General features: G+C 44.8%; 8 non-coding genes and 34 pseudogenes across 8 annotated transcripts; all 42 read right to left on the bottom strand.

Moving 5' to 3' along the window:
• Window positions 1-274: 274 nt before the first annotated feature.
• LOC149100638 (5S ribosomal RNA) lies at window positions 275-393 on the bottom strand (annotated as a pseudogene).
• Window positions 394-777: 384 nt separating this feature from the next.
• On the bottom strand, window positions 778-896 carry LOC149100637 (5S ribosomal RNA; annotated as a pseudogene).
• Window positions 897-1,280: 384 nt separating this feature from the next.
• Window positions 1,281-1,399, bottom strand: LOC149100636 (5S ribosomal RNA). The gene has a single exon (XR_016203201.1). It is a non-coding gene; the product is annotated as a 5S ribosomal RNA (ribosomal RNA).
• A 384-nt stretch (window positions 1,400-1,783) lies between these two features.
• Window positions 1,784-1,902, bottom strand: LOC149100635 (5S ribosomal RNA; annotated as a pseudogene).
• Window positions 1,903-2,286: 384 nt separating this feature from the next.
• On the bottom strand, window positions 2,287-2,405 carry LOC149100634 (5S ribosomal RNA). Its single transcript, XR_016203200.1, has one exon. It is a non-coding gene; the product is annotated as a 5S ribosomal RNA (ribosomal RNA).
• Window positions 2,406-2,789: 384 nt separating this feature from the next.
• LOC149100633 (5S ribosomal RNA) lies at window positions 2,790-2,908 on the bottom strand (annotated as a pseudogene).
• A 384-nt stretch (window positions 2,909-3,292) lies between these two features.
• On the bottom strand, window positions 3,293-3,411 carry LOC149100632 (5S ribosomal RNA; annotated as a pseudogene).
• A 383-nt stretch (window positions 3,412-3,794) lies between these two features.
• LOC149100631 (5S ribosomal RNA) lies at window positions 3,795-3,913 on the bottom strand (annotated as a pseudogene).
• Window positions 3,914-4,297: 384 nt separating this feature from the next.
• On the bottom strand, window positions 4,298-4,416 carry LOC149100630 (5S ribosomal RNA). The gene has a single exon (XR_016203199.1). It is a non-coding gene; the product is annotated as a 5S ribosomal RNA (ribosomal RNA).
• A 384-nt stretch (window positions 4,417-4,800) lies between these two features.
• Window positions 4,801-4,919, bottom strand: LOC149100629 (5S ribosomal RNA; annotated as a pseudogene).
• Window positions 4,920-5,303: 384 nt separating this feature from the next.
• Window positions 5,304-5,422, bottom strand: LOC149100628 (5S ribosomal RNA; annotated as a pseudogene).
• Window positions 5,423-5,806: 384 nt separating this feature from the next.
• Window positions 5,807-5,925, bottom strand: LOC149100627 (5S ribosomal RNA). Its single transcript, XR_016203198.1, has one exon. It is a non-coding gene; the product is annotated as a 5S ribosomal RNA (ribosomal RNA).
• A 384-nt stretch (window positions 5,926-6,309) lies between these two features.
• LOC149100626 (5S ribosomal RNA) lies at window positions 6,310-6,428 on the bottom strand. Its single transcript, XR_016203197.1, has one exon. It is a non-coding gene; the product is annotated as a 5S ribosomal RNA (ribosomal RNA).
• Window positions 6,429-6,812: 384 nt separating this feature from the next.
• On the bottom strand, window positions 6,813-6,931 carry LOC149100625 (5S ribosomal RNA). The gene has a single exon (XR_016203195.1). It is a non-coding gene; the product is annotated as a 5S ribosomal RNA (ribosomal RNA).
• A 384-nt stretch (window positions 6,932-7,315) lies between these two features.
• Window positions 7,316-7,434, bottom strand: LOC149100624 (5S ribosomal RNA; annotated as a pseudogene).
• Window positions 7,435-7,818: 384 nt separating this feature from the next.
• Window positions 7,819-7,937, bottom strand: LOC149100623 (5S ribosomal RNA; annotated as a pseudogene).
• Window positions 7,938-8,321: 384 nt separating this feature from the next.
• On the bottom strand, window positions 8,322-8,440 carry LOC149100622 (5S ribosomal RNA). The gene has a single exon (XR_016203194.1). It is a non-coding gene; the product is annotated as a 5S ribosomal RNA (ribosomal RNA).
• Window positions 8,441-8,823: 383 nt separating this feature from the next.
• Window positions 8,824-8,942, bottom strand: LOC149100621 (5S ribosomal RNA; annotated as a pseudogene).
• Window positions 8,943-9,324: 382 nt separating this feature from the next.
• LOC149100620 (5S ribosomal RNA) lies at window positions 9,325-9,443 on the bottom strand (annotated as a pseudogene).
• A 384-nt stretch (window positions 9,444-9,827) lies between these two features.
• Window positions 9,828-9,946, bottom strand: LOC149100619 (5S ribosomal RNA; annotated as a pseudogene).
• A 384-nt stretch (window positions 9,947-10,330) lies between these two features.
• On the bottom strand, window positions 10,331-10,449 carry LOC149100618 (5S ribosomal RNA; annotated as a pseudogene).
• Window positions 10,450-10,833: 384 nt separating this feature from the next.
• LOC149100617 (5S ribosomal RNA) lies at window positions 10,834-10,952 on the bottom strand (annotated as a pseudogene).
• A 384-nt stretch (window positions 10,953-11,336) lies between these two features.
• On the bottom strand, window positions 11,337-11,455 carry LOC149100616 (5S ribosomal RNA; annotated as a pseudogene).
• A 384-nt stretch (window positions 11,456-11,839) lies between these two features.
• LOC149100615 (5S ribosomal RNA) lies at window positions 11,840-11,958 on the bottom strand (annotated as a pseudogene).
• A 384-nt stretch (window positions 11,959-12,342) lies between these two features.
• LOC149100614 (5S ribosomal RNA) lies at window positions 12,343-12,461 on the bottom strand (annotated as a pseudogene).
• A 384-nt stretch (window positions 12,462-12,845) lies between these two features.
• Window positions 12,846-12,964, bottom strand: LOC149100613 (5S ribosomal RNA; annotated as a pseudogene).
• A 383-nt stretch (window positions 12,965-13,347) lies between these two features.
• LOC149100612 (5S ribosomal RNA) lies at window positions 13,348-13,466 on the bottom strand. Its single transcript, XR_016203193.1, has one exon. It is a non-coding gene; the product is annotated as a 5S ribosomal RNA (ribosomal RNA).
• Window positions 13,467-13,850: 384 nt separating this feature from the next.
• Window positions 13,851-13,969, bottom strand: LOC149100611 (5S ribosomal RNA; annotated as a pseudogene).
• A 383-nt stretch (window positions 13,970-14,352) lies between these two features.
• Window positions 14,353-14,471, bottom strand: LOC149100610 (5S ribosomal RNA; annotated as a pseudogene).
• A 384-nt stretch (window positions 14,472-14,855) lies between these two features.
• On the bottom strand, window positions 14,856-14,974 carry LOC149100609 (5S ribosomal RNA; annotated as a pseudogene).
• A 384-nt stretch (window positions 14,975-15,358) lies between these two features.
• Window positions 15,359-15,477, bottom strand: LOC149100608 (5S ribosomal RNA; annotated as a pseudogene).
• A 384-nt stretch (window positions 15,478-15,861) lies between these two features.
• On the bottom strand, window positions 15,862-15,980 carry LOC149100607 (5S ribosomal RNA; annotated as a pseudogene).
• A 383-nt stretch (window positions 15,981-16,363) lies between these two features.
• Window positions 16,364-16,482, bottom strand: LOC149100606 (5S ribosomal RNA; annotated as a pseudogene).
• Window positions 16,483-16,865: 383 nt separating this feature from the next.
• Window positions 16,866-16,984, bottom strand: LOC149100605 (5S ribosomal RNA; annotated as a pseudogene).
• A 384-nt stretch (window positions 16,985-17,368) lies between these two features.
• On the bottom strand, window positions 17,369-17,487 carry LOC149100604 (5S ribosomal RNA; annotated as a pseudogene).
• A 383-nt stretch (window positions 17,488-17,870) lies between these two features.
• Window positions 17,871-17,989, bottom strand: LOC149100603 (5S ribosomal RNA; annotated as a pseudogene).
• A 384-nt stretch (window positions 17,990-18,373) lies between these two features.
• LOC149100602 (5S ribosomal RNA) lies at window positions 18,374-18,492 on the bottom strand (annotated as a pseudogene).
• Window positions 18,493-18,875: 383 nt separating this feature from the next.
• Window positions 18,876-18,994, bottom strand: LOC149100601 (5S ribosomal RNA; annotated as a pseudogene).
• A 384-nt stretch (window positions 18,995-19,378) lies between these two features.
• Window positions 19,379-19,497, bottom strand: LOC149100600 (5S ribosomal RNA; annotated as a pseudogene).
• A 383-nt stretch (window positions 19,498-19,880) lies between these two features.
• LOC149100599 (5S ribosomal RNA) lies at window positions 19,881-19,999 on the bottom strand (annotated as a pseudogene).
• Window positions 20,000-20,383: 384 nt separating this feature from the next.
• On the bottom strand, window positions 20,384-20,502 carry LOC149100598 (5S ribosomal RNA; annotated as a pseudogene).
• A 384-nt stretch (window positions 20,503-20,886) lies between these two features.
• LOC149100597 (5S ribosomal RNA) lies at window positions 20,887-21,005 on the bottom strand (annotated as a pseudogene).
• Between the last annotated feature and the right edge of the window lie 370 nt (window positions 21,006-21,375).

Genomic DNA, 21,375 nt, shown 5'->3' with positions numbered 1-21,375 from the left:
TAACCCAGAGATTCCAAAGCCAGCTAAGACTTCAAATCACAAAAGGGCGACTCTCCAATGGTCAGTCATCAAAGCCACATTCAAGAGATTGCCTCCAGTGTGCTGCTCAGTGTTGCAGTGCTGTAATCAAACAAGAAAATCTTCTAATATGCTGTCAACTTGCTGGAAAAATAATTCCAAAAAAAAAAGACAACATTTTGAAAACAGAGGGATCAATGATGTGGAGGCGTATGGAAATCTTCTCTGAAGAGTCCAGTCCCAAAATGGCTCCAAAAGTCTACAACACGGCGTATTCCCAGGTGGTCACCCAGCCAGGTACTGACGCCGCCCAACAGGACTTGACTTCGGTCATCGGACGAGAACCGGTACGTTCCCTGTGGTGTGGTCGTAGACGAAAGAAACAACTCAAACCTTGCCCAATTGCTTGGACTCTCTTTTAAGTCTCTTAGAAGGAAGGCCTTTAATTGCTGTTGTCATGAATTTCCAATTACGTCTCGGCTACTTAACCCAGAGATTCCAAAGCCAGCTAAGACTTCAAATCACAAAAGGGCGACTCTCCAATGGTCAGTCATCAAAGCCACATTCAAGAGATTGCCTCCAGTGTGCTGCTCAGTGTTGCAGTGCTGTAATCAAACAAGAAAATCTTCTAATATGCTGTCAACTTGCTGGAAAAATAATTCCAAAAAAAAAAGACAACATTTTGAAAACAGAGGGATCAATGATGTGGAGGCGTATGGAAATCTTCTCTGAAGAGTCCAGTCCCAAAATGGCTCCAAAAGTCTACAACACGGCGTATTCCCAGGTGGTCACCCAGCCAGGTACTGACGCCGCCCAACAGGACTTGACTTCGGTCATCGGACGAGAACCGGTACGTTCCCTGTGGTGTGGTCGTAGACGAAAGAAACAACTCAAACCTTGCCCAATTGCTTGGACTCTCTTTTAAGTCTCTTAGAAGGAAGGCCTTTAATTGCTGTTGTCATGAATTTCCAATTACGTCTCGGCTACTTAACCCAGAGATTCCAAAGCCAGCTAAGACTTCAAATCACAAAAGGGCGACTCTCCAATGGTCAGTCATCAAAGCCACATTCAAGAGATTGCCTCCAGTGTGCTGCTCAGTGTTGCAGTGCTGTAATCAAACAAGAAAATCTTCTAATATGCTGTCAACTTGCTGGAAAAATAATTCCAAAAAAAAAAGACAACATTTTGAAAACAGAGGGATCAATGATGTGGAGGCGTATGGAAATCTTCTCTGAAGAGTCCAGTCCCAAAATGGCTCCAAAAGTCTACAACACGGCGTATTCCCAGGTGGTCACCCAGCCAGGTACTGACGCCGCCCAACAGGACTTGACTTCGGTGATCGGACGAGAACCGGTACGTTCCCTGTGGTGTGGTCGTAGACGAAAGAAACAACTCAAACCTTGCCCAATTGCTTGGACTCTCTTTTAAGTCTCTTAGAAGGAAGGCCTTTAATTGCTGTTGTCATGAATTTCCAATTACGTCTCGGCTACTTAACCCAGAGATTCCAAAGCCAGCTAAGACTTCAAATCACAAAAGGGCGACTCTCCAATGGTCAGTCATCAAAGCCACATTCAAGAGATTGCCTCCAGTGTGCTGCTCAGTGTTGCAGTGCTGTAATCAAACAAGAAAATCTTCTAATATGCTGTCAACTTGCTGGAAAAATAATTCCAAAAAAAAAAGACAACATTTTGAAAACAGAGGGATCAATGATGTGGAGGCGTATGGAAATCTTCTCTGAAGAGTCCAGTCCCAAAATGGCTCCAAAAGTCTACAACACGGCGTATTCCCAGGTGGTCACCCAGCCAGGTACTGACGCCGCCCAACAGGACTTGACTTCGGTCATCGGACGAGAACCGGTACGTTCCCTGTGGTGTGGTCGTAGACGAAAGAAACAACTCAAACCTTGCCCAATTGCTTGGACTCTCTTTTAAGTCTCTTAGAAGGAAGGCCTTTAATTGCTGTTGTCATGAATTTCCAATTACGTCTCGGCTACTTAACCCAGAGATTCCAAAGCCAGCTAAGACTTCAAATCACAAAAGGGCGACTCTCCAATGGTCAGTCATCAAAGCCACATTCAAGAGATTGCCTCCAGTGTGCTGCTCAGTGTTGCAGTGCTGTAATCAAACAAGAAAATCTTCTAATATGCTGTCAACTTGCTGGAAAAATAATTCCAAACAAAAAAGACAACATTTTGAAAACAGAGGGATCAATGATGTGGAGGCGTATGGAAATCTTCTCTGAAGAGTCCAGTCCCAAAATGGCTCCAAAAGTCTACAACACGGCGTATTCCCAGGTGGTCACCCAGCCAGGTACTGACGCCGCCCAACAGGACTTGACTTCGGTGATCGGACGAGAACCGGTACGTTCCCTGTGGTGTGGTCGTAGACGAAAGAAACAACTCAAACCTTGCCCAATTGCTTGGACTCTCTTTTAAGTCTCTTAGAAGGAAGGCCTTTAATTGCTGTTGTCATGAATTTCCAATTACGTCTCGGCTACTTAACCCAGAGATTCCAAAGCCAGCTAAGACTTCAAATCACAAAAGGGCGACTCTCCAATGGTCAGTCATCAAAGCCACATTCAAGAGATTGCCTCCAGTGTGCTGCTCAGTGTTGCAGTGCTGTAATCAAACAAGAAAATCTTCTAATATGCTGTCAACTTGCTGGAAAAATAATTCCAAAAAAAAAAGACAACATTTTGAAAACAGAGGGATCAATGATGTGGAGGCGTATGGAAATCTTCTCTGAAGAGTCCAGTCCCAAAATGGCTCCAAAAGTCTACAACACGGCGTATTCCCAGGTGGTCACCCAGCCAGGTACTGACGCCGCCCAACAGGACTTGACTTCGGTCATCGGACGAGAACCGGTACGTTCCCTGTGGTGTGGTCGTAGACGAAAGAAACAACTCAAACCTTGCCCAATTGCTTGGACTCTCTTTTAAGTCTCTTAGAAGGAAGGCCTTTAATTGCTGTTGTCATGAATTTCCAATTACGTCTCGGCTACTTAACCCAGAGATTCCAAAGCCAGCTAAGACTTCAAATCACAAAAGGGCGACTCTCCAATGGTCAGTCATCAAAGCCACATTCAAGAGATTGCCTCCAGTGTGCTGCTCAGTGTTGCAGTGCTGTAATCAAACAAGAAAATCTTCTAATATGCTGTCAACTTGCTGGAAAAATAATTCCAAAAAAAAAAGACAACATTTTGAAAACAGAGGGATCAATGATGTGGAGGCGTATGGAAATCTTCTCTGAAGAGTCCAGTCCCAAAATGGCTCCAAAAGTCTACAACACGGCGTATTCCCAGGTGGTCACCCAGCCAGGTACTGACGCCGCCCAACAGGACTTGACTTCGGTCATCGGACGAGAACCGGTACGTTCCCTGTGGTGTGGTCGTAGACGAAAGAAACAACTCAAACCTTGCCCAATTGCTTGGACTCTCTTTTAAGTCTCTTAGAAGGAAGGCCTTTAATTGCTGTTGTCATGAATTTCCAATTACGTCTCGGCTACTTAACCCAGAGATTCCAAAGCCAGCTAAGACTTCAAATCACAAAAGGGCGACTCTCCAATGGTCAGTCATCAAAGCCACATTCAAGAGATTGCCTCCAGTGTGCTGCTCAGTGTTGCAGTGCTGTAATCAAACAAGAAAATCTTCTAATATGCTGTCAACTTGCTGGAAAAATAATTCCAAAAAAAAAGACAACATTTTGAAAACAGAGGGATCAATGATGTGGAGGCGTATGGAAATCTTCTCTGAAGAGTCCAGTCCCAAAATGGCTCCAAAAGTCTACAACACGGCGTATTCCCAGGTGGTCACCCAGCCAGGTACTGACGCCGCCCAACAGGACTTGACTTCGGTCATCGGACGAGAACCGGTACGTTCCCTGTGGTGTGGTCGTAGACGAAAGAAACAACTCAAACCTTGCCCAATTGCTTGGACTCTCTTTTAAGTCTCTTAGAAGGAAGGCCTTTAATTGCTGTTGTCATGAATTTCCAATTACGTCTCGGCTACTTAACCCAGAGATTCCAAAGCCAGCTAAGACTTCAAATCACAAAAGGGCGACTCTCCAATGGTCAGTCATCAAAGCCACATTCAAGAGATTGCCTCCAGTGTGCTGCTCAGTGTTGCAGTGCTGTAATCAAACAAGAAAATCTTCTAATATGCTGTCAACTTGCTGGAAAAATAATTCCAAAAAAAAAAGACAACATTTTGAAAACAGAGGGATCAATGATGTGGAGGCGTATGGAAATCTTCTCTGAAGAGTCCAGTCCCAAAATGGCTCCAAAAGTCTACAACACGGCGTATTCCCAGGTGGTCACCCAGCCAGGTACTGACGCCGCCCAACAGGACTTGACTTCGGTGATCGGACGAGAACCGGTACGTTCCCTGTGGTGTGGTCGTAGACGAAAGAAACAACTCAAACCTTGCCCAATTGCTTGGACTCTCTTTTAAGTCTCTTAGAAGGAAGGCCTTTAATTGCTGTTGTCATGAATTTCCAATTACGTCTCGGCTACTTAACCCAGAGATTCCAAAGCCAGCTAAGACTTCAAATCACAAAAGGGCGACTCTCCAATGGTCAGTCATCAAAGCCACATTCAAGAGATTGCCTCCAGTGTGCTGCTCAGTGTTGCAGTGCTGTAATCAAACAAGAAAATCTTCTAATATGCTGTCAACTTGCTGGAAAAATAATTCCAAAAAAAAAAGACAACATTTTGAAAACAGAGGGATCAATGATGTGGAGGCGTATGGAAATCTTCTCTGAAGAGTCCAGTCCCAAAATGGCTCCAAAAGTCTACAACACGGCGTATTCCCAGGTGGTCACCCAGCCAGGTACTGACGCCGCCCAACAGGACTTGACTTCGGTCATCGGACGAGAACCGGTACGTTCCCTGTGGTGTGGTCGTAGACGAAAGAAACAACTCAAACCTTGCCCAATTGCTTGGACTCTCTTTTAAGTCTCTTAGAAGGAAGGCCTTTAATTGCTGTTGTCATGAATTTCCAATTACGTCTCGGCTACTTAACCCAGAGATTCCAAAGCCAGCTAAGACTTCAAATCACAAAAGGGCGATTCTCCAATGGTCAGTCATCAAAGCCACATTCAAGAGATTGCCTCCAGTGTGCTGCTCAGTGTTGCAGTGCTGTAATCAAACAAGAAAATCTTCTAATATGCTGTCAACTTGCTGGAAAAATAATTCCAAAAAAAAAAGACAACATTTTGAAAACAGAGGGATCAATGATGTGGAGGCGTATGGAAATCTTCTCTGAAGAGTCCAGTCCCAAAATGGCTCCAAAAGTCTACAACACGGCGTATTCCCAGGTGGTCACCCAGCCAGGTACTGACGCCGCCCAACAGGACTTGACTTCGGTCATCGGACGAGAACCGGTACGTTCCCTGTGGTGTGGTCGTAGACGAAAGAAACAACTCAAACCTTGCCCAATTGCTTGGACTCTCTTTTAAGTCTCTTAGAAGGAAGGCCTTTAATTGCTGTTGTCATGAATTTCCAATTACGTCTCGGCTACTTAACCCAGAGATTCCAAAGCCAGCTAAGACTTCAAATCACAAAAGGGCGATTCTCCAATGGTCAGTCATCAAAGCCACATTCAAGAGATTGCCTCCAGTGTGCTGCTCAGTGTTGCAGTGCTGTAATCAAACAAGAAAATCTTCTAATATGCTGTCAACTTGCTGGAAAAATAATTCCAAAAAAAAAAGACAACATTTTGAAAACAGAGGGATCAATGATGTGGAGGCGTATGGAAATCTTCTCTGAAGAGTCCAGTCCCAAAATGGCTCCAAAAGTCTACAACACGGCGTATTCCCAGGTGGTCACCCAGCCAGGTACTGACGCCGCCCAACAGGACTTGACTTCGGTGATCGGACGAGAACCGGTACGTTCCCTGTGGTGTGGTCGTAGACGAAAGAAACAACTCAAACCTTGCCCAATTGCTTGGACTCTCTTTTAAGTCTCTTAGAAGGAAGGCCTTTAATTGCTGTTGTCATGAATTTCCAATTACGTCTCGGCTACTTAACCCAGAGATTCCAAAGCCAGCTAAGACTTCAAATCACAAAAGGGCGACTCTCCAATGGTCAGTCATCAAAGCCACATTCAAGAGATTGCCTCCAGTGTGCTGCTCAGTGTTGCAGTGCTGTAATCAAACAAGAAAATCTTCTAATATGCTGTCAACTTGCTGGAAAAATAATTCCAAAAAAAAAAGACAACATTTTGAAAACAGAGGGATCAATGATGTGGAGGCGTATGGAAATCTTCTCTGAAGAGTCCAGTCCCAAAATGGCTCCAAAAGTCTACAACACGGCGTATTCCCAGGTGGTCACCCAGCCAGGTACTGACGCCGCCCAACAGGACTTGACTTCGGTGATCGGACGAGAACCGGTACGTTCCCTGTGGTGTGGTCGTAGACGAAAGAAACAACTCAAACCTTGCCCAATTGCTTGGACTCTCTTTTAAGTCTCTTAGAAGGAAGGCCTTTAATTGCTGTTGTCATGAATTTCCAATTACGTCTCGGCTACTTAACCCAGAGATTCCAAAGCCAGCTAAGACTTCAAATCACAAAAGGGCGACTCTCCAATGGTCAGTCATCAAAGCCACATTCAAGAGATTGCCTCCAGTGTGCTGCTCAGTGTTGCAGTGCTGTAATCAAACAAGAAAATCTTCTAATATGCTGTCAACTTGCTGGAAAAATAATTCCAAAAAAAAAAGACAACATTTTGAAAACAGAGGGATCAATGATGTGGAGGCGTATGGAAATCTTCTCTGAAGAGTCCAGTCCCAAAATGGCTCCAAAAGTCTACAACACGGCGTATTCCCAGGTGGTCACCCAGCCAGGTACTGACGCCGCCCAACAGGACTTGACTTCGGTGATCGGACGAGAACCGGTACGTTCCCTGTGGTGTGGTCGTAGACGAAAGAAACAACTCAAACCTTGCCCAATTGCTTGGACTCTCTTTTAAGTCTCTTAGAAGGAAGGCCTTTAATTGCTGTTGTCATGAATTTCCAATTACGTCTCGGCTACTTAACCCAGAGATTCCAAAGCCAGCTAAGACTTCAAATCACAAAAGGGCGATTCTCCAATGGTCAGTCATCAAAGCCACATTCAAGAGATTGCCTCCAGTGTGCTGCTCAGTGTTGCAGTGCTGTAATCAAACAAGAAAATCTTCTAATATGCTGTCAACTTGCTGGAAAAATAATTCCAAAAAAAAAAGACAACATTTTGAAAACAGAGGGATCAATGATGTGGAGGCGTATGGAAATCTTCTCTGAAGAGTCCAGTCCCAAAATGGCTCCAAAAGTCTACAACACGGCGTATTCCCAGGTGGTCACCCAGCCAGGTACTGACGCCGCCCAACAGGACTTGACTTCGGTCATCGGACGAGAACCGGTACGTTCCCTGTGGTGTGGTCGTAGACGAAAGAAACAACTCAAACCTTGCCCAATTGCTTGGACTCTCTTTTAAGTCTCTTAGAAGGAAGGCCTTTAATTGCTGTTGTCATGAATTTCCAATTACGTCTCGGCTACTTAACCCAGAGATTCCAAAGCCAGCTAAGACTTCAAATCACAAAAGGGCGATTCTCCAATGGTCAGTCATCAAAGCCACATTCAAGAGATTGCCTCCAGTGTGCTGCTCAGTGTTGCAGTGCTGTAATCAAACAAGAAAATCTTCTAATATGCTGTCAACTTGCTGGAAAAATAATTCCAAAAAAAAAAGACAACATTTTGAAAACAGAGGGATCAATGATGTGGAGGCGTATGGAAATCTTCTCTGAAGAGTCCAGTCCCAAAATGGCTCCAAAAGTCTACAACACGGCGTATTCCCAGGTGGTCACCCAGCCAGGTACTGACGCCGCCCAACAGGACTTGACTTCGGTCATCGGACGAGAACCGGTACGTTCCCTGTGGTGTGGTCGTAGACGAAAGAAACAACTCAAACCTTGCCCAATTGCTTGGACTCTCTTTTAAGTCTCTTAGAAGGAAGGCCTTTAATTGCTGTTGTCATGAATTTCCAATTACGTCTCGGCTACTTAACCCAGAGATTCCAAAGCCAGCTAAGACTTCAAATCACAAAAGGGCGATTCTCCAATGGTCAGTCATCAAAGCCACATTCAAGAGATTGCCTCCAGTGTGCTGCTCAGTGTTGCAGTGCTGTAATCAAACAATAAAATCTTCTAATATGCTGTCAACTTGCTGGAAAAATAATTCCAAAAAAAAAAGACAACATTTTGAAAACAGAGGGATCAATGATGTGGAGGCGTATGGAAATCTTCTCTGAAGAGTCCAGTCCCAAAATGGCTCCAAAAGTCTACAACACGGCGTATTCCCAGGTGGTCACCCAGCCAGGTACTGACGCCGCCCAACAGGACTTGACTTCGGTGATCGGACGAGAACCGGTACGTTCCCTGTGGTGTGGTCGTAGACGAAAGAAACAACTCAAACCTTGCCCAATTGCTTGGACTCTCTTTTAAGTCTCTTAGAAGGAAGGCCTTTAATTGCTGTTGTCATGAATTTCCAATTACGTCTCGGCTACTTAACCCAGAGATTCCAAAGCCAGCTAAGACTTCAAATCACAAAAGGGCGATTCTCCAATGGTCAGTCATCAAAGCCACATTCAAGAGATTGCCTCCAGTGTGCTGCTCAGTGTTGCAGTGCTGTAATCAAACAAGAAAATCTTCTAATATGGTGTCAACTTGCTGGAAAAATAATTCCAAAAAAAAAGACAACATTTTGAAAACAGAGGGATCAATGATGTGGAGGCGTATGGAAATCTTCTCTGAAGAGTCCAGTCCCAAAATGGCTCCAAAAGTCTACAACACGGCGTATTCCCAGGTGGTCACCCAGCCAGGTACTGACGCCGCCCAACAGGAATTGACTTCGGTGATCGGACGAGAACCGGTACGTTCCCTGTGGTGTGGTCGTAGACGAAAGAAACAACTCAATCCTTGCCCAATTGCTTGGACTCTCTTTTAAGTCTCTTAGAAGGAAGGCCTTTAATTGCTGTTGTCATGAATTTCCAATTACGTCTCGGCTACTTAACCCAGAGATTCCAAAGCCAGCTAAGACTTCAAATCACAAAAGGGCGATTCTCCAATGGTCAGTCATCAAAGCCACATTCAAGAGATTGCCTCCAGTGTGCTGCTCAGTGTTGCAGTGCTGTAATCAAACAAGAAAATCTTCTAATATGCTGTCAACTTGCTGGAAAAATAATTCCAAAAAAAAGACAACATTTTGAAAACAGAGGGATCAATGATGTGGAGGCGTATGGAAATCTTCTCTGAAGAGTCCAGTCCCAAAATGGCTCCAAAAGTCTACAACACGGCGTATTCCCAGGTGGTCACCCAGCCAGGTACTGACGCCGCCCAACAGGACTTGACTTCGGTCATCGGACGAGAACCGGTACGTTCCCTGTGGTGTGGTCGTAGACGAAAGAAACAACTCAAACCTTGCCCAATTGCTTGGACTCTCTTTTAAGTCTCTTAGAAGGAAGGCCTTTAATTGCTGTTGTCATGAATTTCCAATTACGTCTCGGCTACTTAACCCAGAGATTCCAAAGCCAGCTAAGACTTCAAATCACAAAAGGGCGATTCTCCAATGGTCAGTCATCAAAGCCACATTCAAGAGATTGCCTCCAGTGTGCTGCTCAGTGTTGCAGTGCTGTAATCAAACAAGAAAATCTTCTAATATGCTGTCAACTTGCTGGAAAAATAATTCCAAAAAAAAAAGACAACATTTTGAAAACAGAGGGATCAATGATGTGGAGGCGTATGGAAATCTTCTCTGAAGAGTCCAGTCCCAAAATGGCTCCAAAAGTCTACAACACGGCGTATTCCCAGGTGGTCACCCAGCCAGGTACTGACGCCGCCCAACAGGACTTGACTTCGGTCATCGGACGAGAACCGGTACGTTCCCTGTGGTGTGGTCGTAGACGAAAGAAACAACTCAAACCTTGCCCAATTGCTTGGACTCTCTTTTAAGTCTCTTAGAAGGAAGGCCTTTAATTGCTGTTGTCATGAATTTCCAATTACGTCTCGGCTACTTAACCCAGAGATTCCAAAGCCAGCTAAGACTTCAAATCACAAAAGGGCGATTCTCCAATGGTCAGTCATCAAAGCCACATTCAAGAGATTGCCTCCAGTGTGCTGCTCAGTGTTGCAGTGCTGTAATCAAACAAGAAAATCTTCTAATATGCTGTCAACTTGCTGGAAAAATAATTCCAAAAAAAAAAGACAACATTTTGAAAACAGAGGGATCAATGATGTGGAGGCGTATGGAAATCTTCTCTGAAGAGTCCAGTCCCAAAATGGCTCCAAAAGTCTACAACACGGCGTATTCCCAGGTGGTCACCCAGCCAGGTACTGACGCCGCCCAACAGGACTTGACTTCGGTCATCGGACGAGAACCGGTACGTTCCCTGTGGTGTGGTCGTAGACGAAAGAAACAACTCAAACCTTGCCCAATTGCTTGGACTCTCTTCTAAGTCTCTTAGAAGGAAGGCCTTTAATTGCTGTTGTCATGAATTTCCAATTACGTCTCGGCTACTTAACCCAGAGATTCCAAAGCCAGCTAAGACTTCAAATCACAAAAGGGCGATTCTCCAATGGTCAGTCATCAAAGCCACATTCAAGAGATTGCCTCCAGTGTGCTGCTCAGTGTTGCAGTGCTGTAATCAAACAAGAAAATCTTCTAATATGCTGTCAACTTGCTGGAAAAATAATTCCAAAAAAAAAAGACAACATTTTGAAAACAGAGGGATCAATGATGTGGAGGCGTATGGAAATCTTCTCTGAAGAGTCCAGTCCCAAAATGGCTCCAAAAGTCTACAACACGGCGTATTCCCAGGTGGTCACCCAGCCAGGTACTGACGCCGCCCAACAGGACTTGACTTCGGTCATCGGACGAGAACCGGTACGTTCCCTGTGGTGTGGTCGTAGACGAAAGAAACAACTCAAACCTTGCCCAATTGCTTGGACTCTCTTTTAAGTCTCTTAGAAGGAAGGCCTTTAATTGCTGTTGTCATGAATTTCCAATTACGTCTCGGCTACTTAACCCAGAGATTCCAAAGCCAGCTAAGACTTCAAATCACAAAAGGGCGATTCTCCAATGGTCAGCCATCAAAGCCACATTCAAGAGATTGCCTCCAGTGTGCTGCTCAGTGTTGCAGTGCTGTAATCAAACAAGAAAATCTTCTAATATGCTGTCAACTTGCTGGAAAAATAATTCCAAAAAAAAAAGACAACATTTTGAAAACAGAGGGATCAATGATGTGGAGGCGTATGGAAATCTTCTCTGAAGAGTCCAGTCCCAAAATGGGTCCAAAAGTCTACAACACGGCGTATTCCCAGGTGGTCACCCAGCCAGGTACTGACGCCGCCCAACAGGACTTGACTTCGGTCATCGGACGAGAACCGGTACGTTCCCTGTGGTGTGGTTGTAGACGAAAGAAACAACTCAAACCTTGCCCAATTGCTTGGACTCTCTTTTAAGTCTCTTAGAAGGAAGGCCTTTAATTGCTGTTGTCATGAATTTCCAATTACGTCTCGGCTACTTAACCCAGAGATTCCAAAGCCAGCTAAGACTTCAAATCACAAAAGGGCGATTCTCCAATGGTCAGTCATCAAAGCCACATTCAAGAGATTGCCTCCAGTGTGCTGCTCAGTGTTGCAGTGCTGTAATCAAACAAGAAAATCTTCTAATATGCTGTCAACTTGCTGGAAAAATAATTCCAAAAAAAAAAGACAACATTTTGAAAACAGAGGGATCAATGATGTGGAGGCGTATGGAAATCTTCTCTGAAGAGTCCAGTCCCAAAATGGCTCCAAAAGTCTACAACACGGCGTATTCCCAGGTGGTCACCCAGCCAGGTACTGACGCCGCCCAACAGGACTTGACTTCGGTCATCGGACGAGAACCGGTACGTTCCCTGTGGTGTGGTCGTAGACGAAAGAAACAACTCAAACCTTGCCCAATTGCTTGGACTCTCTTTTAAGTCTCTTAGAAGGAAGGCCTTTAATTGCTGTTGTCATGAATTTCCAATTACGTCTCGGCTACTTAACCCAGAGATTCCAAAGCCAGCTAAGACTTCAAATCACAAAAGGGCGACTCTCCAATGGTCAGTCATCAAAGCCACATTCAAGAGATTGCCTCCAGTGTGCTGCTCAGTGTTGCAGTGCTGTAATCAAACAAGAAAATCTTCTAATATGCTGTCAACTTGCTGGAAAAATAATTCCAAAAAAAAAAGACAACATTTTGAAAACAGAGGGATCAATGATGTGGAGGCGTATGGAAATCTTCTCTGAAGAGTCCAGTCCCAAAATGGCTCCAAAAGTCTACAACACGGCGTATTCCCAGGTGGTCACCCAGCCAGGTACTGACGCCGCCCAACAGGACTTGACTTCGGTCATCGGACGAGAACCGGTACGTTCCCTGTGGTGTGGTCGTAGACGAAAGAAACAACTCAAACCTTGCCCAATTGCTTGGACTCTCTTTTAAGTCTCTTAGAAGGAAGGCCTTTAATTGCTGTTGTCATGAATTTCCAATTACGTCTCGGCTACTTAACCCAGAGATTCCAAAGCCAGCTAAGACTTCAAATCACAAAAGGGCGACTCTCCAATGGTCAGTCATCAAAGCCACATTCAAGAGATTGCCTCCAGTGTGCTGCTCAGTGTTGCAGTGCTGTAATCAAACAAGAAAATCTTCTAATATGCTGTCAACTTGCTGGAAAAATAATTCCAAAAAAAAAAGACAACATTTTGAAAACAGAGGGATCAATGATGTGGAGGCGTATGGAAATCTTCTCTGAAGAGTCCAGTCCCAAAATGGCTCCAAAAGTCTACAACACGGCGTATTCCCAGGTGGTCACCCAGCCAGGTACTGACGCCGCCCAACAGGACTTGACTTCGGTCATCGGACGAGAACCGGTACGTTCCCTGTGGTGTGGTCGTAGACGAAAGAAACAACTCAAACCTTGCCCAATTGCTTGGACTCTCTTTTAAGTCTCTTAGAAGGAAGGCCTTTAATTGCTGTTGTCATGAATTTCCAATTACGTCTCGGCTACTTAACCCAGAGATTCCAAAGCCAGCTAAGACTTCAAATCACAAAAGGGCGACTCTCCAATGGTCAGTCATCAAAGCCACATTCAAGAGATTGCCTCCAGTGTGCTGCTCAGTGTTGCAGTGCTGTAATCAAACAAGAAAATCTTCTAATATGCTGTCAACTTGCTGGAAAAATAATTCCAAAAAAAAAGACAACATTTTGAAAACAGAGGGATCAATGATGTGGAGGCGTATGGAAATCTTCTCTGAAGAGTCCAGTCCCAAAATGGCTCCAAAAGTCTACAACACGGCGTATTCCCAGGTGGTCACCCAGCCAGGTACTGACGCCGCCCAACAGGACTTGACTTCGGTGATCGGACGAGAACCGGTACGTTCCCTGTGGTGTGGTCGTAGACGAAAGAAACAACTCAAACCTTGCCCAATTGCTTGGACTCTCTTTTAAGTCTCTTAGAAGGAAGGCCTTTAATTGCTGTTGTCATGAATTTCCAATTACGTCTCGGCTACTTAACCCAGAGATTCCAAAGCCAGCTAAGACTTCAAATCACAAAAGGGCGACTCTCCAATGGTCAGTCATCAAAGCCACATTCAAGAGATTGCCTCCAGTGTGCTGCTCAGTGTTGCAGTGCTGTAATCAAACAAGAAAATCTTCTAATATGCTGTCAACTTGCTGGAAAAATAATTCCAAAAAAAAAAGACAACATTTTGAAAACAGAGGGATCAATGATGTGGAGGCGTATGGAAATCTTCTCTGAAGAGTCCAGTCCCAAAATGGCTCCAAAAGTCTACAACACGGCGTATTCCCAGGTGGTCACCCAGCCAGGTACTGACGCCGCCCAACAGGACTTGACTTCGGTCATCGGACGAGAACCGGTACGTTCCCTGTGGTGTGGTCGTAGACGAAAGAAACAACTCAAACCTTGCCCAATTGCTTGGACTCTCTTTTAAGTCTCTTAGAAGGAAGGCCTTTAATTGCTGTTGTCATGAATTTCCAATTACGTCTCGGCTACTTAACCCAGAGATTCCAAAGCCAGCTAAGACTTCAAATCACAAAAGGGCGATTCTCCAATGGTCAGTCATCAAAGCCACATTCAAGAGATTGCCTCCAGTGTGCTGCTCAGTGTTGCAGTGCTGTAATCAAACAAGAAAATCTTCTAATATGCTGTCAACTTGCTGGAAAAATAATTCCAAAAAAAAAGACAACATTTTGAAAACAGAGGGATCAATGATGTGGAGGCGTATGGAAATCTTCTCTGAAGAGTCCAGTCCCAAAATGGCTCCAAAAGTCTACAACACGGCGTATTCCCAGGTGGTCACCCAGCCAGGTACTGACGCCGCCCAACAGGACTTGACTTCGGTCATCGGACGAGAACCGGTACGTTCCCTGTGGTGTGGTCGTAGACGAAAGAAACAACTCAAACCTTGCCCAATTGCTTGGACTCTCTTTTAAGTCTCTTAGAAGGAAGGCCTTTAATTGCTGTTGTCATGAATTTCCAATTACGTCTCGGCTACTTAACCCAGAGATTCCAAAGCCAGCTAAGACTTCACATCACAAAAGGGCGACTCTCCAATGGTCAGCCATCAAAGCCACATTCAAGAGATTGCCTCCAGTGTGCTGCTCAGTGTTGCAGTGCTGTAATCAAACAAGAAAATCTTCTAATATGCTGTCAACTTGCTGGAAAAATAATTCCAAAAAAAACAGACAACATTTTGAAAACAGAGGGATCAATGATGTGGAGGCGTATGGAAATCTTCTCTGAAGAGTCCAGTCCCAAAATGGCTCCAAAAGTCTACAACACGGCGTATTCCCAGGTGGTCACCCAGCCAGGTACTGACGCCGCCCAACAGGACTTGACTTCGGTCATCGGACGAGAACCGGTACGTTCCCTGTGGTGTGGTCGTAGACGAAAGAAACAACTCAAACCTTGCCCAATTGCTTGGACTCTCTTTTAAGTCTCTTAGAAGGAAGGCCTTTAATTGCTGTTGTCATGAATTTCCAATTACGTCTCGGCTACTTAACCCAGAGATTCCAAAGCCAGCTAAGACTTCAAATCACAAAAGGGCGATTCTCCAATGGTCAGTCATCAAAGCCACATTCAAGAGATTGCCTCCAGTGTGCTGCTCAGTGTTGCAGTGCTGTAATCAAACAAGAAAATCTTCTAATATGCTGTCAACTTGCTGGAAAAATAATTCCAAAAAAAAAAGACAACATTTTGAAAACAGAGGGATCAATGATGTGGAGGCGTATGGAAATCTTCTCTGAAGAGTCCAGTCCCAAAATGGCTCCAAAAGTCTACAACACGGCGTATTCCCAGGTGGTCACCCAGCCAGGTACTGACGCCGCCCAACAGGACTTGACTTCGGTCATCGGACGAGAACCGGTACGTTCCCTGTGGTGTGGTCGTAGACGAAAGAAACAACTCAAACCTTGCCCAATTGCTTGGACTCTCTTTTAAGTCTCTTAGAAGGAAGGCCTTTAATTGCTGTTGTCATGAATTTCCAATTACGTCTCGGCTACTTAACCCAGAGATTCCAAAGCCAGCTAAGACTTCAAATCACAAAAGGGCGATTCTCCAATGGTCAGTCATCAAAGCCACATTCAAGAGATTGCCTCCAGTGTGCTGCTCAGTGTTGCAGTGCTGTAATCAAACAAGAAAATCTTCTAATATGCTGTCAACTTGCTGCAAAAATAATTCCAAAAAAAAAAGACAACATTTTGAAAACAGAGGGATCAATGATGTGGAGGCGTATGGAAATCTTCTCTGAAGAGTCCAGTCCCAAAATGGCTCCAAAAGTCTACAACACGGCGTATTCCCAGGTGGTCACCCAGCCAGGTACTGACGCCGCCCAACAGGACTTGACTTCGGTCATCGGACGAGAACCGGTACGTTCCCTGTGGTGTGGTCGTAGACGAAAGAAACAACTCAAACCTTGCCCAATTGCTTGGACTCTCTTTTAAGTCTCTTAGAAGGAAGGCCTTTAATTGCTGTTGTCATGAATTTCCAATTACGTCTCGGCTACTTAACCCAGAGATTCCAAAGCCAGCTAAGACTTCAAATCACAAAAGGGCGACTCTCCAAGGTCAGTCATCAAAGCCACATTCAAGAGATTGCCTCCAGTGTGCTGCTCAGTGTTGCAGTGCTGTAATCAAACAAGAAAATCTTCTAATATGCTGTCAACTTGCTGCAAAAATAATTCCAAAAAAAAAAGACAACATTTTGAAAACAGAGGGATCAATGATGTGGAGGCGTATGGAAATCTTCTCTGAAGAGTCCAGTCCCAAAATGGCTCCAAAAGTCTACAACACGGCGTATTCCCAGGTGGTCACCCAGCCAGGTACTGACGCCGCCCAACAGGACTTGACTTCGGTCATCGGACGAGAACCGCTACGTTCCCTGTGGTGTGGTCGTAGACGAAAGAAACAACTCAAACCTTGCCCAATTGCTTGGACTCTCTTTTAAGTCTCTTAGAAGGAAGGCCTTTAATTGCTGTTGTCATGAATTTCCAATTACGTCTCGGCTACTTAACCCAGAGATTCCAAAGCCAGCTAAGACTTCAAATCACAAAAGGGCGACTCTCCAATGGTCAGTCATCAAAGCCACATTCAAGAGATTGCCTCCAGTGTGCTGCTCAGTGTTGCAGTGCTGTAATCAAACAAGAAAATCTTCTAATATGCTGTCAACTTGCTGGAAAAATAATTCCAAAAAAAAAGACAACATTTTGAAAACAGAGGGATCAATGATGTGGAGGCGTATGGAAATCTTCTCTGAAGAGTCCAGTCCCAAAATGGCTCCAAAAGTCTACAACACGGCGTATTCCCAGGTGGTCACCCAGCCAGGTACTGACGCCGCCCAACAGGACTTGACTTCGGTCATCGGACGAGAACCGGTACGTTCCCTGTGGTGTGGTCGTAGACGAAAGAAACAACTCAAACCTTGCCCAATTGCTTGGACTCTCTTTTAAGTCTCTTAGAAGGAAGGCCTTTAATTGCTGTTGTCATGAATTTCCAATTACGTCTCGGCTACTTAACCCAGAGATTCCAAAGCCAGCTAAGACTTCAAATCACAAAAGGGCGATTCTCCAATGGTCAGTCATCAAAGCCACATTCAAGAGATTGCCTCCAGTGTGCTGCTCAGTGTTGCAGTGCTGTAATCAAACAAGAAAATCTTCTAATATGCTGTCAACTTGCTGGAAAAATAATTCCAAAAAAAAAAGACAACATTTTGAAAACAGAGGGATCAATGATGTGGAGGCGTATGGAAATCTTCTCTGAAGAGTCCAGTCCCAAAATGGCTCCAAAAGTCTACAACACGGCGTATTCCCAGGTGGTCACCCAGCCAGGTACTGACGCCGCCCAACAGGACTTGACTTCGGTGATCGGACGAGAACCGCTACGTTCCCTGTGGTGTGGTCGTAGACGAAAGAAACAACTCAAACCTTGCCCAATTGCTTGGACTCTCTTTTAAGTCTCTTAGAAGGAAGGCCTTTAATTGCTGTTGTCATGAATTTCCAATTACGTCTCGGCTACTTAACCCAGAGATTCCAAAGCCAGCTAAGACTTCAAATCACAAAAGGGCGACTCTCCAATGGTCAGTCATCAAAGCCACATTCAAGAGATTGCCTCCAGTGTGCTGCTCAGTGTTGCAGTGCTGTAATCAAACAAGAAAATCTTCTAATATGCTGTCAACTTGCTGGAAAAATAATTCCAAAAAAAAAGACAACATTTTGAAAACAGAGGGATCAATGATGTGGAGGCGTATGGAAATCTTTTCTGAAGAGTCCAGTCCCAAAATGGCTCCAAAAGTCTACAACACGGCGTATTCCCAGGTGGTCACCCAGCCAGGTACTGACGCCGCCCAACAGGACTTGACTTCGGTCATCGGACGAGAACCGGTACGTTCCCTGTGGTGTGGTCGTAGACGAAAGAAACAACTCAAACCTTGCCCAATTGCTTGGACTCTCTTTTAAGTCTCTTAGAAGGAAGGCCTTTAATTGCTGTTGTCATGAATTTCCAATTACGTCTCGGCTACTTAACCCAGAGATTCCAAAGCCAGCTAAGACTTCAAATCACAAAAGGGCGATTCTCCAATGGTCAGTCATCAAAGCCACATTCAAGAGATTGCCTCCAGTGTGCTGCTCAGTGTTGCAGTGCTGTAATCAAACAAGAAAATCTTCTAATATGCTGTCAACTTGCTGGAAAAATAATTCCAAAAAAAAAAGACAACATTTTGAAAACAGAGGGATCAATGATGTGGAGGCGTATGGAAATCTTCTCTGAAGAGTCCAGTCCCAAAATGGCTCCAAAAGTCTACAACACGGCGTATTCCCAGGTGGTCACCCAGCCAGGTACTGACGCCGCCCAACAGGACTTGACTTCGGTCATCGGACGAGAACCGGTACGTTCCCTGTGGTGTGGTCGTAGACGAAAGAAACAACTCAAACCTTGCCCAATTGCTTGGACTCTCTTTTAAGTCTCTTAGAAGGAAGGCCTTTAATTGCTGTTGTCATGAATTTCCAATTACGTCTCGGCTACTTAACCCAGAGATTCCAAAGCCAGCTAAGACTTCAAATCACAAAAGGGCGATTCTCCAATGGTCAGTCATCAAAGCCACATTCAAGAGATTGCCTCCAGTGTGCTGCTCAGTGTTGCAGTGCTGTAATCAAACAAGAAAATCTTCTAATATGCTGTCAACTTGCTGGAAAAATAATTCCAAAAAAAAAGACAACATTTTGAAAACAGAGGGATCAATGATGTGGAGGCGTATGGAAATCTTCTCTGAAGAGTCCAGTCCCAAAATGGCTCCAAAAGTCTACAACACGGCGTATTCCCAGGTGGTCACCCAGCCAGGTACTGACGCCGCCCAACAGGACTTGACTTCGGTCATCGGACGAGAACCGGTACGTTCCCTGTGGTGTGGTCGTAGACGAAAGAAACAACTCAAACCTTGCCCAATTGCTTGGACTCTCTTTTAAGTCTCTTAGAAGGAAGGCCTTTAATTGCTGTTGTCATGAATTTCCAATTACGTCTCGGCTACTTAACCCAGAGATTCCAAAGCCAGCTAAGACTTCAAATCACAAAAGGGCGATTCTCCAATGGTCAGTCATCAAAGCCACATTCAAGAGATTGCCTCCAGTGTGCTGCTCAGTGTTGCAGTGCTGTAATCAAACAAGAAAATCTTCTAATATGCTGTCAACTTGCTGGAAAAATAATTCCAAAAAAAAAAGACAACATTTTGAAAACAGAGGGATCAATGATGTGGAGGCGTATGGAAATCTTCTCTGAAGAGTCCAGTCCCAAAATGGCTCCAAAAGTCTACAACACGGCGTATTCCCAGGTGGTCACCCAGCCAGGTACTGACGCCGCCCAACAGGACTTGACTTCGGTCATCGGACGAGAACCGGTACGTTCCCTGTGGTGTGGTCGTAGACGAAAGAAACAACTCAAACCTTGCCCAATTGCTTGGACTCTCTTTTAAGTCTCTTAGAAGGAAGGCCTTTAATTGCTGTTGTCATGAATTTCCAATTACGTCTCGGCTACTTAACCCAGAGATTCCAAAGCCAGCTAAGACTTCAAATCACAAAAGGGCGATTCTCCAATGGTCAGTCATCAAAGCCACATTCAAGAGATTGCCTCCAGTGTGCTGCTCAGTGTTGCAGTGCTGTAATCAAACAAGAAAATCTTCTAATATGCTGTCAACTTGCTGGAAAAATAATTCCAAAAAAAAAGACAACATTTTGAAAACAGAGGGATCAATGATGTGGAGGCGTATGGAAATCTTCTCTGAAGAGTCCAGTCCCAAAATGGCTCCAAAAGTCTACAACACGGCGTATTCCCAGGTGGTCACCCAGCCAGGTACTGACGCCGCCCAACAGGACTTGACTTCGGTCATCGGACGAGAACCGGTACGTTCCCTGTGGTGTGGTCGTAGACGAAAGAAACAACTCAAACCTTGCCCAATTGCTTGGACTCTCTTTTAAGTCTCTTAGAAGGAAGGCCTTTAATTGCTGTTGTCATGAATTTCCAATTACGTCTCGGCTACTTAACCCAGAGATTCCAAAGCCAGCTAAGACTTCAAATCACAAAAGGGCGATTCTCCAATGGTCAGTCATCAAAGCCACATTCAAGAGATTGCCTCCAGTGTGCTGCTCAGTGTTGCAGTGCTGTAATCAAACAAGAAAATCTTCTAATATGCTGTCAACTTGCTGGAAAAATAATTCCAAAAAAAAAAGACAACATTTTGAAAACAGAGGGATCAATGATGTGGAGGCGTATGGAAATCTTCTCTGAAGAGTCCAGTCCCAAAATGGCTCCAAAAGTCTACAACACGGCGTATTCCCAGGTGGTCACCCAGCCAGGTACTGACGCCGCCCAACAGGACTTGACTTCGGTCATCGGACGAGAACCGGTACGTTCCCTGTGGTGTGGTCGTAGACGAAAGAAACAACTCAAACCTTGCCCAATTGCTTGGACTCTCTTTTAAGTCTCTTAGAAGGAAGGCCTTTAATTGCTGTTGTCATGAATTTCCAATTACGTCTCGGCTACTTAACCCAGAGATTCCAAAGCCAGCTAAGACTTCAAATCACAAAAGGGCGATTCTCCAATGGTCAGTCATCAAAGCCACATTCAAGAGATTGCCTCCAGTGTGCTGCTCAGTGTTGCAGTGCTGTAATCAAACAAGAAAATCTTCTAATATGCTGTCAACTTGCTGGAAAAATAATTCCAAAAAAAAAAGACAACATTTTGAAAACAGAGGGATCAATGATGTGGAGGCGTATGGAAATCTTCTCTGAAGAGTCCAGTCCCAAAATGGCTCCAAAAGTCTACAACACGGCGTATTCCCAGGTGGTCACCCAGCCAGGTACTGACGCCGCCCAACAGGACTTGACTTCGGTCATCGGACGAGAACCGGTACGTTCCCTGTGGTGTGGTCGTAGACGAAAGAAACAACTCAAACCTTGCCCAATTGCTTGGACTCTCTTTTAAGTCTCTTAGAAGGAAGGCCTTTAATTGCTGTTGTCATGAATTTCCAATTACGTCTCGGCTACTTAACCCAGAGATTCCAAAGCCAGCTAAGACTTCAAATCACAAAAGGGCGATTCTCCAATGGTCAGTCATCAAAGCCACATTCAAGAGATTGCCTCCAGTGTGCTGCTCAGTGTTGCAGTGCTGTAATCAAACAAGAAAATCTTCTAATATGCTGTCAACTTGCTGGAAAAATAATTCCAAAAAAAAAAGACAACATTTTGAAAACAGAGGGATCAATGATGTGGAGGCGTATGGAAATCTTCTCTGAAGAGTCCAGTCCC

The sequence above is a fragment of the Orbicella faveolata genome, unplaced genomic scaffold (assembly GCF_042242905.1).
Source record: "Orbicella faveolata isolate gen_17 unplaced genomic scaffold, um_ofav_v1 contig_4, whole genome shotgun sequence".
Taxonomy (NCBI): domain Eukaryota; kingdom Metazoa; phylum Cnidaria; class Anthozoa; order Scleractinia; family Merulinidae; genus Orbicella; species Orbicella faveolata.
This window is presented reverse-complemented; position numbering and strand designations above follow the sequence as displayed.